At 44.1% G+C, this 18,530-nt stretch overlaps 1 protein-coding gene across 6 annotated transcripts in view; it reads left to right on the top strand.

Annotated features, from left to right (window-relative positions):
• Nucleotides 1–18,530, top strand: part of ENOX1 (ecto-NOX disulfide-thiol exchanger 1) — a 622,833-nt gene that overhangs the window by 561,575 nt on the left and 42,728 nt on the right. The window lies entirely within an intron of this gene.

Consider the following 18,530-nt stretch of genomic DNA (forward strand, 5'->3'; position numbering starts at 1 on the left):
CTAAAAAATTGCCTGTTCTTTCAAGCGTCTCCCAGTAGGTGGATTATTCACCTGTCCTTCCCTTTTCTGTCTGTCACGTTGTCTCCTTTGGGTAGTTTGCCCAGCACCTCCACTAGGTTGTGTGGAAGAAAAGAAACAAAGGTCAGTTATTTTGGCCACACGGTCGGAGCGCTAGCAAAATATTTTAAGATATTTTTAAACGTCTGAAATGAAGTCTACGTGTCATCTGAAGTTTTCACCAGCCCTGCGGTGGTGAAAGGAGAGGGGGGCTTTCAAGCCAGACTGAGAGGGTTTGAATCCATTTTGATCACTGAGGAGTCATGTGGCCAGAGTCAGTTCAGTGATTTGACCTTTTTGAACTTCAGTTTCCTCATCCAGAAGCGTACTAAGCGAAACCCCATATATGAACACCTGGCCCAGAGTACGTCCTTGACAAGTATCAATTCCCTTTTCATGCATCAGTATCAGAATATTCAATACAGTAGGTAGTGCTCTGACAGGATGAATTTTAATGCAGATCATGAGCTCTAAAGCTTCTGGCCCAGAGGTTACTGACTGAGACATATTGATTATTTTCACCATTATTATTCACATGCAGGGATAGGAGCTGTGTATATTACCATTTCTTAATAATAATTATATAGCGGACTGGTGCTGGCTTAGCTAGGTATTCTTGTGAGAATTAACAATTGCTTTCTTAAAGCAGTATATTTTATTGGAGAAGGAAAAGGTTTGTATGAAACTGGAAAATTACAGAAAAGTATACAAAGGTAGAGAAAAAGAAGCTAATATCTCATTACTCAGAGATAGTCACCATCAGTATTTTATTTTAGTTCTTCCCACACGTGCATGCATACGACCAGAGGGGAAAAAACCATAAATAAATGAACCAATAAATATGATCACAGTGTCTTCCATTTTGTACCTTATTGATTTCTCATTATACCATGAGTATTCTTCTTGTCAGTAAATGTTCCTCAGAGACATGGCTCTTAAGGGCTGTGTAACGTAGATATGAACTAACTGAACCACGCGCCTATGTGTTAGGCATTTAACTTCCTATTGTTTTTTTAATTTTATAAATAATGCCGTAATTAACACGTCCATAAATCCTGGTCTGCATTGCTCAGATTTGTTTCTGGTTGATTCTGTATATTAATAGCTGTGTCATGAAGCCTGGCAGGGAGATTCAGACGTAACAGAATTGTTGGGCATTCAGAATGTTAGCATGACAGATGCACACCTGCCGCTCAAAGATGTGTCAGAAAAAAAAAAAAAAAAAAGATGTGTCCGGTTTTGCAACTTAGTAACTCTTTTGCCTATTTAGTCTCAAGAGCTAAGCTTATGAGACGTAGCCGCACCTAGAGTCAGTCAGTTACTAATTATTTTCTACTGTTTTTATATTTTATTGGGCAAGGACAGTATCTGACCAACACCTTGTTCAGTATTCTTGAGGTCCCCAAACAGAGGCACCCTTACAAAGCCCACCCTTGTCCCCATGCGCAAGACCTTCTGTGAGCTCACGCCCATGAGAAGAGGTTTCTGAAAGGCTAATCTAAAAACATTGGAGCCGGAACCTGAGATCAGTTGCAAAGGCCTTTTCTCCAAGAGGACTGCACTTAAGATCTGAAGCGGGTTTTTCCTTGTATTTGGAACGGGATATATTTTAGTATACCCAAGTTTAAAACTAGCCTTCAGTACAGATCCTTCAGAGATTTCAGTTATTCCAAAACCAATTTTCTTTCCTCAAAAGCAAAGCTGTGATTTTTCGTTTGGTCTCTGTCTCCGAGCTCTCTTAACCCCTAGGATTGCTGAATAACTAACCTGGTCCCTGGTCATTACGTATAACAGATATCAAAATCTTCAATTAAAAACTTTAAAAATTTAATTTAAAATTAAATTTACTATTAATTACTTTATTGAATGTAATTAATTTGATATCTGTCCTCACCTTGCATCTCTTTTGATGACCTTCCTCCCAGGTACCTCCCTCCCAGAGGTATCACCACCCATGATCCTTAACCTGCATATGCTTGGCGAGAAAGTGGAAGGGAAAGGAGAGGATGCAAGAAATGCAGGAACAGCTAGGAGGGGTCAAATAAAGTGGCTACTTAAGCCGGCAACGTATAGAACAATTTGGTCTAGAAGCTTTCCATGAATTTTTTCTCCCCCCTCTTTGTTTCTGCTACAGGAAAGCTTTTACCGCCCCCTCCTCTACTTGCATAATTCAAGCTCACACACTGGAGCTACAGAAATCATTTGCAGTCTGGAAAGAGGTTGAATCTGTGGCACTGAAGGTTACCCTGTCTAGTGGAACACCTTTCCCACCCAACAATAAAACAAAAACACAAAAGAGAAAAGATTTTTCAGTTTTTCACGTTGCCTCTGTAAGTAAGTAAATCCTCAGGTTGTCTTTAAATTTGTCAGGGTAAAGATGTTAAGAGCATATGGAAGAGATACCGTGTGCAGAACAGTCTTCAAGTTTAGCACACGCTGCGGCAGAAAGCTGCCATTAACCGTGTATTCTAACAGTGCCTATGGCGGAACCTCTGCTAGCGTCGAGCCCTTGGCCCAGCTGCAGAACGTGCGTACCATCCTTTGGGTACATTAAGCACAAGAGAGTATATACATACTGATGTATCAAACAAGGCTGAAGAAAAACCCCACCGGAAACTGGGACCATAGTCTCAGAGGACAAAGACGACTCAGGCTCTATCCTTCCCTCCTGTAGCTTCTGGCCTGTTCTTGGAGGCCCCGACCTTGAACTGGAGGAGACAGTAAGGAACACCTCAGCACAAAGGTCTGTCCCTCCCTCGCCCCATTCCACAGGCTGCATGGCAGGGAACTGGAGCACCGGCCCAGGGAGCGTGCGCCTGCAGATACCGGGGGTGAGACTGCAGACGCCACGGTCCTTCCGGCCCCTGGGGGTCTTTCCTCTCACCATCTCGCTGCCTGAGGCTGTACGAAGGCCCCCAGTCTGTGTTCCAACACAGTCTTCCATCCCCCCCTTTCTTTTTTTTAATTTATTTTTTATTTATTTACTTGTTTTTTTGGCGGTACGCGGGCCTCTCACTGTTGCGGCCTCTCCCGTTGCGGAGCACAGGCTCCGGACGCGCAGGCCCAGTGGCCATGGCTCACGGGCCCAGCCGCTCCACGACATGTGGGATCTTCCTGGACCGGGGCACGAACCCGTGTCCCCTGCATCGGCAGGCATCTCAACCACTGCGCCACCAGGGAAGCCCTTTTTTTTTTTTTTAATTTTATTGGAGTATGGTTGATTGACATTGTTGTGTTAGTTTCAGGTGTACAGCAAAGTGATTCAGTTCTACATATACGTATATTCATTCCTGTAGATTCTTTTCTCATAGAGGTTATCGGAAAATATTGAGTAGAGTTCCCTGTGCTCTAAGTAGGTCCTTGTTGGTTATCTGTCTTGTACGTGGTAGTGTGTAAGTTCATCCCAAGCTCCTGCTTTATCCTTCCCCACCACGTTTCCCCTTTGGTAACCGTAAGTTTGTTTTCGCTATCTGTAAGTCTGTTTCTGTTTTGTAAATAAATTCACTTGTATCATTTTTTTAAAAATTAGATTCCACCTAGCAGTGATATCATATTATATTTGTCTTTCTCTGTCTGACTTACTTCGCCTTCCATCCCTTCTGGACTCAGTAAATCAACAAGTCGTCACTGAAGGAGGCAGCAGAATGTAGAGATTAAGAACAGATCTGGGCACCGAGTAGCCTGGCTTTAGTCCTGGTTCCGCCATTTACTGTCCGGGGGACCCTGGGCCATTCATCGCACCCTGCGCCACCATTCTGTTCACTTCTAAAACAAAGGTAGTGACTGCAGCTACCTCGTAGGGTTATCGTGAGCATTGCTAAGCAGTGCTGACGTGGCCGGGAAGCGTTGGGTATTATTATTGCTCCATCCTTTTTCGTGGACTGATGCTTCCTTTAGCCTGTAATGTATGGCCCCATTCACATATTAAATGCTCACACCCAGCCTCTGGCCTTTTGTTCCAGTCACAGCCTCTGTAACGTTGCTTTTCTTCTGCTGGTGCTTCCGTTCCCACCGCTACCCCGACCCCACCCTCCTGCGCCCACCCAGCTGCCTTCTTCCAGCTAGTTTACCATGTTTTCTGCTGTGAATTAGCCGCATCCCCGCCATTTGCTGTGAAACCCAGAATTGCACGTGAAAAAAACCACACACATCCCAACCCAGCCCCCTCGGAAAGGACTGATGGTCGGAGGAGACCCTGTTCATAAACTCTCTTCTCAGCATGTGCCCCAAGGAAGGATTAGAGAGGGAACTGCTGTCAAAGTTGGACAAAGCTGGCTTCAGGGTTAGTGTCTTTGGTTCCAGTAAACACTCGAGAAGTTTCCTTACCAGGAGCCTCACTGCCAACCCGCCATGTGTTTCCACAGCTGGAGCTGGGCCTACAGTTAGGCCTTTTTGTCAGGACGGGAGCTGATAGGACCTGCTTGGCCATTAGAGGATTTGGAGCGTGTAATAGGATTAGTGCATGTTTAATAAAGCTGACAGGTTGGGTTTGGAGACATGAAAACAGCCAAAGTAGACATAAATTTCAGTGCTGACTGAAATGGTCTGACACAGACATGGATACCTATATAGCTAAAATCAAGATCTGAAACCAAGATTTTCCACTCTGGAGTCAATTATACTTCCCCCAGAAGGTTAATGATAATCCTACGTGATACAGAAGCAAAAGCAATTGTTTAGAATGGAAGATTGGTAACTTTTATAAATCCAATACCCACACACACACAAATGCTCTTATCTTAAAAGAGCCATTTTCTTTTTTGTGGAAAATATAAAGAAAACAATCACCTGCAATCTTACCACTCAGAAATCAGTGTTTACACTTTCTTGTGTTTCCTTCAGCCTCGCCTATGTGCACATATATACATTTTTACCAAACTTACAGCATATTATATGGGCAGTTTTACAGCCATACATTTTTTTTCATTGTAAATCATGAGCAGTTCCCCATGTTATTAAGTGTTTCCTTGATACAACTTTTAATGACTGCCTAATACTTCATGCCACAGATGTGCTGTAGCGTATTGAATCAGTCCCTGCTGTGGGCCTTTAAAATAGCATTTGTTTTTGCTGCCATGGATAGTGTGCAATGAGTATTCTTTAATGGTGGATTAGTTAATCCATCCACCATTTAAGCACTTTTGAAATGGGGATGCTTTTCCATTAGAATGGGATTTAGGGATAGAGGGAGATCCACTAACTCTTTACAAAGATTAAAGCTCAGCCCCTACATGGTAAGTGATGAGCTAGACAACCAGTAATACTGTCTGAATGTGACCACATAGAATACTGAGTTCTTCAACAGGACATGAAAATGGCTCCCAAGAATGTCTGCATTCTGCAGAGAAAGGCAAATGGTATAGCCTTCGTGAATGATTTAGAAGAATGATACTGAGACATGTTATTGGGGGTTTTGTGCTGTGAACTAGAGCGTCTTCCTGGTGGTCTAGGGATGGCAGAACCTGTTCTCTGTGTGGATCCCAAACCCAGGCCACCCCTACCCACCCTCTCCAGAGAATACATGAGATTGAGAAGAATGTCCAAGTACAAGGACAACATGAGTTCTAAGCCCAAACAGAAGCTTAACTTTTTATTTCTAATATGGCCAGGAAGATACATGGAAACTCAAAACCGTCAACAAGAGATGCACACAGGAATATACAGACATGACTTGAGTGCAGGCAGTATCATTTTAAAGTATAATAAACCTAGAGAGCTCAGTCACGGGAACCAGGCCTCCCAGGAGATACAGCTTAGCACTGCCTGATGTGCTGCTCAAAACGGAACAGGAAGAAAGTTGAGGAGCATTTGTGGAAAAAGCCAGGAGCCCGAAATGTGGACAGAAGCACTTTGTTCTAGTGCCTCTGGAAGATGGTAGGGGAAAGTGGGGCGCCTCCTTCTCTTCACACAGCTTCGGTTCCTGCTGACATATCACCAGGATTAGTGACCTGAAAACAGCAGGGAACAGGGATTCACCAGGAGATGAGCGTCCCCTGGTGTTAGTTCTCTATGTTCCTAGACACTTATTGTTTTTCGAACATTAAATGTTCTACAGTGATTTCTACACTCCCAGTTTCTGCTAACCACAGAGACCAGGAAAGGAAGAGGTGTGAAATGTGCCGGCCAGGGCTGGGGCGAGCATGGCCCGGCTCACCGTCTTGACGCTGGTCTTGCAAGGATTCTCTGTTCAGCACTCCCTGGGTCTCAGGAGGGTTGTGTAACGCTGCACGGGGCAGTCATTCTCTCACCACACACACTGCTCATCTCCAGACCTCATCCATCACAGTGCCACAGAACTCACTAGACGGTGGTGTTTCTTTGAGGAAACGTGTAAGGACGAGGACAGAGAAGGGGAAAGTAGGTGGAAAGGTGGAAAGAAGAAAAAAGGGGGAGGGGGGCGGAGAAGACTGCCGGGAAGAGTTTTCCTAAGTTTCGTCGCTTGCTGCCGCCACCATCCCACCCATCCCCGCCAACTCGAGAAGCGAAACGGCCTTCACCAGAGGTGTGTCTGTAGTTGCACGACTATGCCCACGTAATGAAAACTCTACCCCAGAAGAAGTTTATCCCGGACTTCGAAGCAAACAGCTCAGGTGTTAACCTGCAGATGCAATATTGATGGGCTTCCTGGGGGTGACGACAAAGGTCAGACTTGGAAATACTACTTGGACATTTCAGAGGACCCATGAGCAAGGGAAGTGCGTTCTACTCGTTCAGCCTTGCCCTGACGGAGGCGCCCCTCTCCGTTCCCCCAACCCTGTCTAGGACCTGAGAGGTGGGAAGCGGCCCCAGCTGTGAGTTCGTGCCAAATGCAGCCTCCCCTCCCTCCCTCCTGGCCTGCCCACCCCGCCCAGAGGGGCACCCGGCCACACTGCTCTCCCAGGCACCAGGCACCCTGTTTGTAGCCACCTGGAACTTCCTCAGGCCACACCTCAGCCTGAACTCCCTCCATGTCTTTCTTCCTAATTCAGGCAGAGCAAACGTTGAGCTGGGGAGGAAAGCTACTGCCCCTGCCCAGTGGAAGAGGCCTTCACATCTTACGTTCTTTCTAGAAAGACTCATCAGCCTTGGAACACTTCATAGGTTTTGTTGTTGTTGCTGTTTTAAGATTTCTCTTCTTTTTTTTTTCCTTCTCCCAAGAAAATCCTCTAAGCCTCAGCCTCCCCAGCCCTGAAATTGCCCTTGTAGGGCAGATTTGTGGCCATGATGCTGCATTGCCGTCACTTGTATTGTTATGTCAGCTTCCTTGTGAGATTTCAGAGTGCCTTTCATGTCTGGACAGTTTCCAGACTGTTCGGTGTATGCTGATGAGCTACTTACGTTTATGAGACTTTCAGAATCTAATTTGCACAGTTTCTTGCCATTGCCAGCTTTGAGAAAGATGACTTGAGACTAGGAGAAAGGTCTGCAAGTGCGACCTACGTAAAGCCCCCAAACCTATGTGGGTCTAATCCCCCACTCGCCTCACCACACGTACACACACACTGACACACATGCACACAAGTATAACATGTCTTACCGCTGTAAGCTTAGGTATCGTTCCTGGACATTTTTTTTTTAATAAATGAATTATTTATTTATTTATTTTTGGCTGCGTTGGGTCTTCGTTGCTGCACACAGGCTTTCTCTAGTTGCGGAGAGCGGAGGCTACTCTTTGTTACGGTACGCAGGCTTCTCGTTGCAGTGGCTTCTCTTGTTGTGGAGCACAGGTCTAGGTGCACGAGCTTCAGTAGTTGTAGCTTGCAGGCTCAGTAGTTGTGGCTCACAGGCTTCAGTAGTTGTGGCACACAGCCTCTAGAGCACAGGCTCAGTAGTTGTGGCGCACGGGCTTAGTTGCTCCGCGTCATGTGGGATCTTCCCAGACCAGGGCTCGAACACGTGTCCCCTGCATTGGCAGGCGGATTCTTAACCACTGCTCCACCAGGGAAGCCTGTTCCTGGACATTGTACACAGCAGTATTCAAGTTGGTCCCCTTGGTAAGAACAGAATAACTGTTGGCCTGCTATTGGGAATAACTGTTGACCTGGGATCCTGAAGAAATGACTTTAGTCAACAGGTCAAATTCGGCTAGGTGCACCATACATGAAAAACTCTAAATAATTAGATATTTTTATTGGTAATTCAGCTTTCCTCCATCTATGATGTCATGCTTTTTGCCGGCAGTGCAAATTCTGCTGTGTTGAAGCCCAGCTCAATTCCTACTTCTTGGGGTCTTATCCTAAGATCAGCCCAAATCAATTACCATCTTCTAAATATTCCCACAGTAGTTATCATTATCCCAAACATTCTGAACTACCCAGTTATGATACGCCTAGCTTCTCAACTCAGGTGTAAGTGCCTTAAGGGCAGGTAATGTGTAGGTGTGTGTTACAGAACCTAACAGAGTGATGAGCCTGTGTAGGTGGGCACATCTGTAATACATTTATAACGCTTGTTGACTGATGATTGAGTGGAGGTAGAAACTCCAGCCACCTCAGACAGCTCTGTGAATCTGTTTGGCCTGATTAGGTGAGAAATGCAAACACTTCCTTATCTATATTATCTGCAGGTGATCTTAAGGATTAAGCACATCTCGTTGCAGTTCAGTTTCAGATGTGTACAGAGGTCTTGCCGACTGTGAAAGTTAGAATTGAGGTGGTAGGGGTCACTCATCCAGCTTTCTTATGTTACAGCTTTAATTTGGTGTAAGTTTTCTTTGCCTATGGCTATGCGTCTGTGAGTCTTAACATTCTCTAAGGCAATACTTCCCAAACTTTAGTAAGCAACAGAACCAAAAGGAGAGCTTCTTAAAGCACAGATTGCTGGGCTCACCCCTTAGAGTTTGAGATTGGGAAGGTTTGGGCTGAAGCCTGAGAATTTGCTAATAAGCTCCCAGGGCCATCAGTCTGCAGACCACATTTTGGGTAACTACTGCCTGCTGTCCACTCCAGTTCAGGTCAGGTGCTGCTAGGGGCTTCCTTGTCATAGTTACATCACACTGTCCTTCAATATATTTTACATGCCTGTTACATACTCTAGACTCTTAGGTTCTTTGAGAGCACGAACCACTATTACTCATCTTTGAATCTTATCTAGCACAAAACCAACCATATAGTAGGTGCTCAATACATATCTGATGGATGAGAGAGTGGTGGAGGTTCGATAAATTCTAATCGAACTATACTGAACTGAGGTGTCCAGAGACTTTAGTCTAAATGTTGAACTTTGCTGTGATTCGATCCCCAAAGGAAAATATACAGTTACTAATTGCCAGGCTCTGGTTTATAAGAAATCACAGCCCTTTGGAGAATGCACAAAAGATACGTGGACTCACAACTAGGTGCTTCTGTGTCCACCCAAGTCCACACAATGGGCAGTGCAGTGTTGTAGACAGAGTGCTGTGTGTTGGGAGCACACACAAGCACAGCCTGGTCACCATCCTCAAGGAGCACATGGCCCCTTGTGGAGACAGCAGGTGCTGAAAAGGGAAATCACCAAACACTGGCTTCGGTGTTCTCAGCAAAGAAAGGACTTGGCCTGGGATTAGGGGCTTGAACGAAGTCCAGAAGTTGTGACTCCCTGAGAGGTAACTTGGACAGAAGGCAGTTTAGACTAATAGCTCCAAAGTCTGGCTACCTGGGGCCCGGTCTTACAGCCACTGCTCTCTAGGTATGTGAGCTGAGGAAAGCACTTAGCTTATTTGTGCCTCGATTTTATCATCTGTAAAATGGGGATAAGAGCAGGACCAACACCTGGCATCTACCAGGCACTCAGCAAGAGCTAACTATTATAATCACTGCCCTTATTCATACTATTTTTTAATTCAGAGGACCCCAAATTCTACATCCACCATGAACCATGCACCAGCAATCCAGACCACTTTGTTCTTGGAGTATTTCTCATAGGTGGCATCTCACTGCAAGAAAGCAGTGAGAAGAGAGAATTGGATTTTGGTGTGTTAGGGAGGGGAGACTGTCTAATGTTTACTGAGATCTCACAGTATGGCTGGCAAACCTTGTAAAATTTGATTTTACTTTAATAATAATTAAATGTCTCTCTTGCCCATTTATCAGATTGCATCCCATCTATTCTCATGACCTAATTTACCTCTGTACAGGTCAAAAAGACTCTGAATTTTAATATTATCATTAGTAACGTAAACTCAGCAGGTGAAAATTATGATAGTGAGTGCTTTGTAGCAGAGAAAAATACGAAATGTCATACTGAGAAATGGACTGGGAAAATAACATGCCAAGAGCACCGCAACACAATTAATCTTCACCAACAATAGAGTCAGTATCATACAAGATGAATCAAACTGACTAATTCTGGATGCACGTACATACATTTTAAAGTATTTCGCGTCAGTTTCTTCTGTTTGCTGCTCCCTTTTTATTGGTTAAGGAGATTTTTCACGTCAGTACTTTTTCAGGCTCTGAAGGGTAGCCTCACTTGTGTGGATATAGTAGCATGGGTCCCATTTTTTACGTATTGAAGAGAAACACACAAGATCAAGTGTATCTTTTTTCACTTGGCAACATTTATGGCAGCATATAGCAAAACTAAAAACACTACAACCTGCCCTTTAAATAATGAATGGAGCTAAAGGAACACAGAAGATTTTTTTTCTCATTTTTACATAACTTTTATTTAATATGATTGTCACAAAACTATGCCAAAAGAAAGGCATCTCATCACCAGCTTGAGATCATAGTTTAAGCTTGGTGTGAACTGTGATAGCCATAGTTAAGTTATGATCCAGGCAGGAGTATACTCTTAGTTTTTAATGGAAAACATTACAAAATTGAAATTACTCCTTCCTATCAGGGTTCTCTTGTTAAAAGTATATGTGGGATAATCCTGTGTTTTCAAATAAGAATTAAACAACTATATATATACACACACACACAACTATATATATACACACACAACTATATATATACACACACACACAACTGTATATATACACACACACACAACTATATATATACACACACACAACTATATATATACACACACACACAACTATATATATATACACACACACAACTATATATATACACACACACACACTATATATATACACACACACAACTATATATATACACACACACACAACTATATATATACACACACACAACTATATATATACACACACACAACTATGTATATACACACACACACAACTATATATACACACACACAACTATATATATACACACACACAACTATATATATACACACACACAACTATGTATATACACACACACAACTATATATATATACACACACACAACTATATATATACACACACACACACTATATATATATACATTCATGTGTGTGTATATATATTACGTAATACTCTATATATGAGTATGTGGGAGGAGGGTTATATATAAAATATGAAAGGTAAATATCTGAATGTTAATAGTGCTTATATCTGAGCAGTAGCATTCCAGTTAATTTTTAAAATCTATATTCTGTACGTTTTCTGCCGGTATATATATTTGTAAAGAGAAAACCAAGAAACGTTATTATTAAGAATTAACGTGGCATGGACATATATACACTACCAAACGTAAAATAGATAGCTAGTGGGAAGCAGCTGCATAGCACAGGGAGATCAGCTCGGTGCTTTGTGACCACCTAGAGGGGTGGGATAGGGAAGGTGGGAGGGAGACGCAAGAGGGAGGGGATATGGGGATATATGTATATGTATAGCTGATTCACTTTGGTATAAAGCAGAAACTAACACACCATTGTAAAGCAGTTATACTCCAATAAAGATGTTAAAAAAAAAAAAGAACGTGAACTAGAGAATTATCTTAAATTTGAAACAGGAAAAGAAAGGGAAAAGTTTATAAGCTTATATTATGGTCTCCCCAAAAAGAGTTAATATTTAATTTAAAAACATATTGAAGGGCTTCCCTGGTGGCACAGTGGTTGAGAGTCCGCCTGCCGATGCAGGGGACACAGGTTCATGCCCCGGTCCTGGAAGATCCCACATGCCGTGGAGCGGCTGGGCCCGTGAGCCATGGCCGCTGAGCCTGCGCGTCCGGAGCCTGTGCTCCGCAACGGGAGAGGCCACAGCAGTGAGAGGCCCGTGTACTGCAAAAAATTTTTTAAATTTTAAAAATTTAAAAAATTAAAAAATATTGAAAGCACTAATAATAGATACAAACTCAAAGTTAACTTTTTACTGTCTAAATCTAAAGTAGTAAAGAAATTATTTTACTTTAAAATGATGCTACATCAAATACATTTAGGGACCAGAAGAATGTAAAATACCCAAAGCGACTGCATTGTTTTTTCCCCTCTCCATTATATGTAGTCCTCCTAGACTTCTGGGAAATCACTCCCAGCCAAGGGTACTGACCAGATCCTGTGACTGCCAGTCGGTCTCACCTATGAAGTTTATCCTCTCTGGGTAATAACAGATTCATTCAACAAATATTACCGAGAGTCTACCATTTATTCTTTCAACCAACACTATTGGTTGAAGATTTACCACGTGCAGGGGACTGTGCTAGCAACTGAGGACACTGTCGCTTTGTAGAGAAATGACTGCAGGTAGAGCAGGCACATGAAGACCAGGCAGAGACACTCTGAGGGTGGCAAGGACAACTCCCCCGTTACCTGTGGGACGGGGGAGAGACGGCAGATGGGCTGGAGAGCCCCTGCCAGCCCAGATGCTATCCTGAGCCTATGACCCATATTTCCCGCTACCTTTCCAAGACCTCACATCCAGTATTTCTGAAATACTGGAGCCAGTACTTCTCATTCTTTGTGACCTCTGATTCTAGCATCATTATTCTGCTAGTGGTCCAGACTTTGCTGAAAAGCTTTTAATTCTTTCCTTTCCTCTGTCCATTCTTCCTTTAGAATGGCTTCTGTATCCCCCACTTTTCTCTTTTATCCCATCACCTCAGTGGTTCTGCTTTATTATCACATACTTGAGGTATAGCTGGGGCTCCCCCAGTCCCCCTGCCCGAGTCTCTTCATCTGCTTGGCTGGTCCTGCCCGTGGCCCTCATTTGGTCTTTGGAGCGCTGCCTCGACCTCGGCTTTCCCCTGCACACATCTTCCAAACTGCGTGCCTGTTGTAACCATGGTTACAAGTCACACTTGGCCAAAGGACAAGGTGTCACCACCTAACAGCAGCAGAGAGCCAGGCCCATCCCAGCTAACACTGCTGCTGGGCCAGGCCCCTGCTGCCTTTCTGCTCTGCTCCCCTTTGCGTTCACGATTGCACCCGAGCCACCGCTCATCAGCCAGCATGGAGCCCCTGCTGGTCCCCCAAGAGGCCCGGACTGCTGGCAGCCCTCAGAAGGGGATGGCGTCCCAGTGGTCAACAGGCATTTTTCAGTTGACAAGGACTGTAATAGGCTGACATTACAGTCCATTCAAGAGAGGCAGCCCAGCATGGTGGTTAAGAGTCTGGAGTGAGACAGCGTCGGTTCACATCCTGAGTCTGCTTCTTACTAGTTGTGTGACCTTAGACAAGTCCTTGGCCTCTCCATTCCTCATTTTCCTCATCTGTAAAATGTACTGACCTCCTAGAGCTGTTAGGGGGATTGGGTGAGTTCATATTTGTAAAGTTCTTATACTACTACCTGCACAAAGTAAGCACTATATGTGTTTATTAAATAAATATAACCAAGAGTGATCTAAAAAGAAAGCCACCAGGAGAAATGCTTTACGTGGATATCTCTGGTAACTAAACCACAGTGAGTTTTCTCTTTTTTAAAGGGTCCTTTTTATTTTTTTAAAGGGTTTTTTAAATTAAATTGATTTCTTCATTTATGTTTGGCTGCGTTGGGTCTTTGTTGCTGCGAGCGGGCTTTCTTTAGTTGTGGACAGCAGGGGCTACTCTTTACTGCAGTGTGCGGGCTTCTCGTTGCGGAGCACAGGCTCTAGGCACGCGGGCTTCAGTAGTTGTGGCACACGGGCTCAGTAGTTGTGGCTCACGGGCTCTAGAGCGCAGGCTTAATAGCTGTGGCGCACGGGCTTAGTTGCTCCGCAGCATGTGGGATCTTCCTGGACCAGGGCTCGAACCTGTGTCCGCTGCCTTGGCAGGCGGATTCTTAAACACTGCGCCACCAGGGAAGCCCTTAAAGGGTCCTTTTCATGATGCATAACCAGTTCTCACTGATTTTAATCTTTGCAAGTGGAAATCTTAGAAAATCTTGGAGTTGTCTTAGGACATAATGCATGCACTCTGGGTCTGAGTCCAGCAACTGAAGCCCAGTGCGGTGGCTCGTATCCCAGTGTGTAAAATGTGCTAGTGTTGTGATGAATCACTAACTCTTGGCTGAGGGCTGGCGCTCCACACATCTGCTCTCAGATGGTCTCTCTGAGGCTGAAGCCTGTTGGGCCTCCGAGGCTCCCCTCTGCAGACCCTGGACATCAAAGGCTTCTGAGAAAAGGGACAGGTGGGTGGGGACCCATGACCCTCAGGCCTGGCAGTACCAACCTTCAGCAACTGGTAAGATTAGTGAGGCCTTGGGACTTCTAAGCCACAGAAAATTCCCGAGATCCTGCATTCCCTTGAACCGTAAGAAATTTTGAAGCTTACTCAGTTACTCATTCTCATCAATCCTTTTCTCATCCATTTGCTTTTTAAATGTTTTTTTCCTCCCTCTTCTTCTTCTCTTCCTTCCAATTTCATTGGCACTGAAATCCAGGATAAGTGAACCTTGTCAGTACCAAGTTGGCTGCCTTACTCTGAAGGGAAACTCCAAGTCAGGGAAAAGGGGACACAGCAGAGATGAAATATTGGAGCAAGAAGACACTGTAGAACTCATCTGCTTCAAATCCCTCTCTTTACAAACAGGAATCATGAAACAAGGGTACACAGCGAGTGGCAATTACAACCAGTCTTCTGTGTCCAGATCCATCATTTTTCTTTCACTGTTCCAGGCCATTGTCTGTGGGCCGTTCCTTCATTTATCAGCCACTGGCCACCTGCAACGTGACAGTCACTGGCTCATAAAGGAAAGTGTGAGACGTATCCCCATCCCCCTTCCTCCTCCGACCATGGTTCTGATCTTACGAGGAATCCCTGAAGGTTAGTGGAGACTGGCCTGTCACTTGATGGATTACTTTGGGTACACTGAAAAAATTCTGAGTAAAGGATACTGAAGTAGCTAACTAGCATCTTGACCATAGTCTACGGGGCCCTTGATTCCATGGAGTGTGATGTCTAAGTAAGGCCTTATGGTGTGGTGGTGACGGTGTGGGAAGTGACATGGGGAATCTTTACCATGCGGATCTTGACAACTGCCCCACTCACCTTGCACTAGGAGCTATAGGGCCCGCCAGCCCTTGGAGGGCCACAGGGTAGATTTCATATGTGTGTGGTGTGGGGAGGATGTCGTTTGGTATGTCACTCAGTCAAGTAGTCAGCTAGTGGCTGTGCTTACATATAGCTCTTCAAAATGGCATCTGCCTGTCATAGGCTTCTTTTTATTTCTTTTTAAAGTATAAGGATAGCAGTAGAAGAACAGTGCCACAGAACATTTAGAAAACAGAAAATATGTACAGTTTGAATCCCATGACAATTTATCACTTTCGCATACATGTTTTTATATAATTGTGGTCAGGGTCTTATACAGAATTCTCACCTAGATTTAGTACCCCAAGTATTTATTATGTACCTGTGCTGTATCCACTCAGTCCTGAGGATAATAAAAGTGAGTAACAATCCTAATAATAGTGATGCCTTCCTGGAAGGTTATAGTTTTCGAAAGCACCATGTCACGTATGACATTTGGTCTTCACAGCACCCCGGGGGATAGGTATAGGTTATTATCTATGATTTACGTAAAAGAAAGTTCAGAGATACCCTGCCTAAAGTTATCTAGTACATAAATAACGGTGACAGAATTAGAACACGGATCCCTTTCGGCCATGCTGTCTCACTTGCTTGGATACGGTGAGTGGCCTAAAGGAGTTGGCGGTTTTGTTGAGGAAACAAACACAGGTGATTCGGTTTATTCCAAATGTATAAGTGGCCAGCTGCCACAGAAGTGACAGGGGAAATGTGCTGAGATACGGAAAATGTACAAATAGCCTGGAATAAATGCCCTTAAGAGATACGGGACTTGTGCTATGTATAAAAATATATGTCGGAGGTGGTGAAGAAAAGGAGAGAGCTTTCTCTGAACGTATCTGGACAGAACATCTAAAGGAGATAGGCTGTATCGGTAGGATTGAACCTGAATGCCAGGCTCAATCTGATTTTCCCATGGGTTATTGGAAAGCATCGGAGTTTTTCCTATGGGTTATTGGAAAGCATCGGAGTTTTTCCTATGGGTTATCAGAAAGCATCTGAGTTTTAAATTGGAGATTGACAAGATGAAAGCGGCATTTTAGAAACTGATCTGGTAATATCAGGTAAGGTGGACTGGAAGAGGAAGAAACCAAAGGCATAGACAAGGTAGGAGGTTCTTGGGGTGGTCCAAGTAAGAAACGAGGAGAAGGGACAGTAGAGCGCTGGTAGTGGAAATGGGGAAGGGGAATGAGAGACATTTCACAGATACTTGATAGAATTCAGGTCTAGGGAGGCCTTAGGGGATAGAAGAGAATGAATCAAAGGCCTGCAAGTGGAAGAATGATGGCGCTACTAGTAGAAACAGAAAAGTTAGAGGAAAATGCAGTCTGACATGTGAGGTGAATTGGACTTTAGCCATAAAATTACAGAATTTTAGAAGAACCACCACATCAGGAAGGACTTGGATTCACACATTTTTCAAAATAAGGACATTCCTTTCAAGGAAGCCTTAAATAGAAGTCCTGTATTGTAAAACAGAAGCAAGTTGTAATGGAGTGGGAATTCTAGCGATCTGCTCCTTGGACCTTCCATGTCACCTCTGTAGAGGTGACGGGGTTCCATAAAGCATTATTCAGAGATGGTGGACCCTACCCAGCACGCTCATTTTTAGACAACTGATCTGAGGCTTAAAGATGTTGCATAACTTGCCCCAGGTCAACTAACTGTTAGTGGAAGAGCCAAGGCTAAAACTTAAGCATGTAGTATGTCCCCTACCACCTCATGACCACCTCTCATTCTGAATTTGAAATGGGCAGTGATAATTTCAAGCAAACAAACCCAGTGGTCAGTTGGTGATAAGGAACAGAAGTTAAAGAGTTAAGTGTGACGATAGTTGAACCCGTGAGAATGAAAGAACTCTGATCAAAGGAAACAGAGAAGAAAAAGTGGTGACTGAGCTTTGGCAAAAGTATCAAAGTTAGAGGATAAAAGGAGAAAGTAACCTTCTTATCCATGTGTACCGGGCCCGCAGAGGGAAGAAAAAAACCAATGAAGACGAAATAAAAAATTAGGAGGAAAAAGACCAGGACTTCTTATGTAACAGAAGCAAATGAGGCAGGTGGTTTAAGGGGACAGAGTCAGTGATGTCAAATATCACATGGTACGAAGACTGAGAAAATAGTCACTGAAAATCTTTCAAAGGACAGTTTCATCGGGTGATTAATGAGAAAGCTGAGGTTTCAGGTGGTGAGACAGTAGATGCAGTGGGTATGCACCATGTATTCGAGAGGCTTTGCAGCAGAAAGCAAATAGCACTAAAAAGTTAAGCAGGTCACAGGAATAACGAAGTGAAAGGAAGAACGAAAGGCTTTTATCAGGCTGAAGAAACCGTATTCTTGGTTCTTAGGGGCTTGGGTAGGCGTAGGGGAACGAAAACAAAACAAAAGCAAAGCACAGTTCTAGCTCAGTAAGTTATTTAAAAAGAGCTTTTCTAAATGGATAAACTACTTTGACCATTTCTTAAAGTAATTGACAAGGACTCTTCGAGGGGAAATTTGTGCCTTTGAGTAGCTTAACCTTTAAGAAGTCTTAAAAAAAAACCTCCATGATATCTAGTTTCAGATATTGAAAAACCTCTTCTTGCAGCCCTTTAATGATTCCTTCTGAGTATCACAGAAATTAGAGTTAAAAGGTAGACCGAGGGCTTCCCTGGTGGCGCAGTGGTTGAGAGTCCGCCTGCCGATGCAGGGGACACGGGTTCGTGCCCCGGTCTGGGAGGATCCCACATGCCGCGGAGCGGCTGGGCCCGTGAGCCATGGCCGCTGGGCCTGCGCGTCCGGAGCCTGTCCTCCGCAACGGGAGAGGCCACAACAGTGAGAGGCCCGCGTAACGCATAAAAAAAAAAAAAAAAAAAAAAAAAGGTAGACCGAGAAAAGATTTATTAGATAACCTTGTTCATTCTCCTGCCAAGTGCAGAATTGTTACTTATTGTGCATTTTCTAGTCTGCAGTGCGTTTTACTGTGTCAAGTGAATGGTGTTCTCACCACTTCCTTTGGAATACTATTTCATAATCCTGTTGATCTCACTGTGCGGAAACCCTTGATCCCCATCCTGATGTTTCCTCCCTACCGTATACTTTGTACACCATTAACAATTTGTCCTTAATAACCTCCATCTGCACTGATCCACGTCCAGTTTGCAATCTCTAAGCACCTGGAACACC

Source organism: Phocoena sinus, chromosome 18, assembly GCF_008692025.1.
Source record: "Phocoena sinus isolate mPhoSin1 chromosome 18, mPhoSin1.pri, whole genome shotgun sequence".
Taxonomy (NCBI): Eukaryota; Metazoa; Chordata; class Mammalia; order Artiodactyla; family Phocoenidae; genus Phocoena; species Phocoena sinus.